The sequence below is a fragment of the Orycteropus afer genome, unplaced genomic scaffold (assembly GCF_000298275.1).
Source record: "Orycteropus afer afer isolate SDZICR_OR568_19922 unplaced genomic scaffold, OryAfe1.0 scaffold00059, whole genome shotgun sequence".
In the NCBI taxonomy this organism is placed as follows: domain Eukaryota; kingdom Metazoa; phylum Chordata; class Mammalia; order Tubulidentata; family Orycteropodidae; genus Orycteropus; species Orycteropus afer.
The window spans coordinates 7492575-7494840 of NW_006921646.1; the positions used below are offsets into that span (position 1 = coordinate 7492575).

Below are 2266 nucleotides of genomic sequence, written 5' to 3' on the forward strand. Positions count from 1 at the left end.
GGAGGAAGACTTATTAACAACCTGCAATATGCAGATAACACAGCCTTGCCTGCACTTACTGATGAAGGTCAAAGACTACAGCCTTCAGTATGGATTTCACCTCAACATAAAACAAAAATCCTCACAACTGGCCCAGTAAGCAACATAATGACAGGTGGAAAAAATATTGAAAGTTGTCAAGGATTTCAATTTACTTGGATCCACAGTCAACACTCGTGGAAGCAGCAGTCAAGAAATCAGGCGATGCATTGCATTGGGCAAATCTGCTCAAAAAAACCTCTTTAAAGTGTTAAAAAGCAAAGATGTTACCTGAGGACAAAAGTGGGACTGACCCATTACATTTTCAGTCGCTTCATATGCACGTGAAATGTGGACAATGAGGAAGGAAGACTGAAGAAGAATTGATGCATTTGAATTACAGTGTTGGTGAAGAATATTGAATAGACAGACCATGAACTGCCAGAGGAACGAACAAATATGAAAGAAGCACAAGAATGCTCTTTAGAAATGGGAATGTGAGACTTCACCTCAAGTACTTTGGACATGTTATCAGGAGGGACCAGTCTCTAGAGAAGGACATGGTGCTTGGGAAAGTAGAGGGTCAGTGAAAAAGAGGAAGACCCTCAATGACATGGACTGACAAAGTGGCTGCGACACAGTGGGCTCGGGCATAGCAATGACTGAGGATGTCACAGGACTGGCCGGTGTTTCATTCTGTTGTACAGAGGGTTGCTGTGAGTCAGAAACAACTCAACGGCACCTAACAACAAAACCAAACAAACAAAACCAAACCGTACCCACTGCCACTGAGTCAATTCTGACTCATGGCAACCCCATGTGCTCCTAAGTAGGACTGCTTGCCCCACAGGGTTTTCTGGGCGGGAATCTTAATGGAAGCAGATCACCAGGCCTTCCTTCCAGGGTCCTGCAGGATGGGTTCGAACTGCCAACTTTCAGGTTGGTGTCCCGTGCAAACTCTTCATGCCATGTAGGGGGTTTTTTCACCCCCACGAAGATGGCTGTAACGTCGCTATGGGTCAGAATCGACTGGACAGCAATGGAAGGGTGGCTGTAATTATTGAGCCCTGGTAGCACAATGGTTAAGCACTCAGCTGCTAACTGAAACGTTGGCAGTTTTAACACACCAGCCGCTTCAGATAGAAAGAGGTGGCAGTCTGCTTTCACAAAGATTTACAGCCTTGGAAACCCAATGGAGCAGTTCTACTCTGTCCTGTAAGGGTCACTGTGAGTCAGAATTGACTTGATGGCAGTGGGTTTTGTTAAAATGGTATAATAGAAAATAAACAAAAAATAAGTCTTGGCAAGAATGTGGAGAAATTAGAATCCTTACACATTGCAGCTATGAAAAGCAGTTTGGCAATTCCTCAGACAGACACAGAGTTACCATGGTGTTGGTTGCCATGGCCCAGCAATTCCAGTCCTCAGTATATACCCAAAAAGAATTGAAAACAGGTACTAACACATGGGGTCACCATGAGTTGGAACTGACTCAACAACAACAGTTTGGTTTTGATTTTTAACTCTGTTAACAAATACCTATATGAGAATGTTCATAGCAGCACTATCCACAGTAGCCAAAGGGTGGAAACCATCCAAATGCCCATCAAAAGATGAATGGATAAACAAATTATATATACATACAATGAAGGTTACTCAGTAGTAAAAAGAAATGTTTTGATGCATACTCTGATATGGGTGAACCTTGAAACATTACGCTGAGTAAAAGAAGCCAGACACGAAAGGCCACGTATTGTATGATTCCATTTTTATGAAATACCCAGAATAGGTAAATCCATAAAAAAAAGAAAACTGATTGGTGGTTGCCAGGGGGTGAGAGGAGGGAGTGAGGGGGAATACCTTCCTAATGAGGACAGACTTCCTTGTGGAATGATCCAAACATTTTGGAACTAGGTAGGGTGCTAAGATAGGGTGGTTGGTGGTTGTACAATTTGTGAGTGCACTCAGTGCCATGAAAATGTTAGTTTAAAATGGTTACTTTTATGTGAATTTCAGCTCAATAAAAATCAATCCATTAGTCAGTCTGGCTACCCTGACGCTACCATGTTTAAGGGACCATGTGGAGAAACCAGACGGACAGAGCTGCCCAGGAGTCTAGCCATTTGAATCTGCCTGTGCGCCAGACCCGAGAGTGAGCACGTCTTCAGATGACCCAGCCCCATAACCTCTGGGCTGACCCAGCTGACACCAAATGGAGCAGAGACAAGCTGTCTCCACCAGGCCCACA

General features: G+C 43.9%; 1 protein-coding gene across 1 annotated transcript in view; it reads left to right on the forward strand.

Annotated features, from left to right (window-relative positions):
- Window positions 1-2266, forward strand: part of ZFAND3 (zinc finger AN1-type containing 3) — a 502295-nt gene that overhangs the window by 499287 nt on the left and 742 nt on the right. The window lies entirely within an intron of this gene.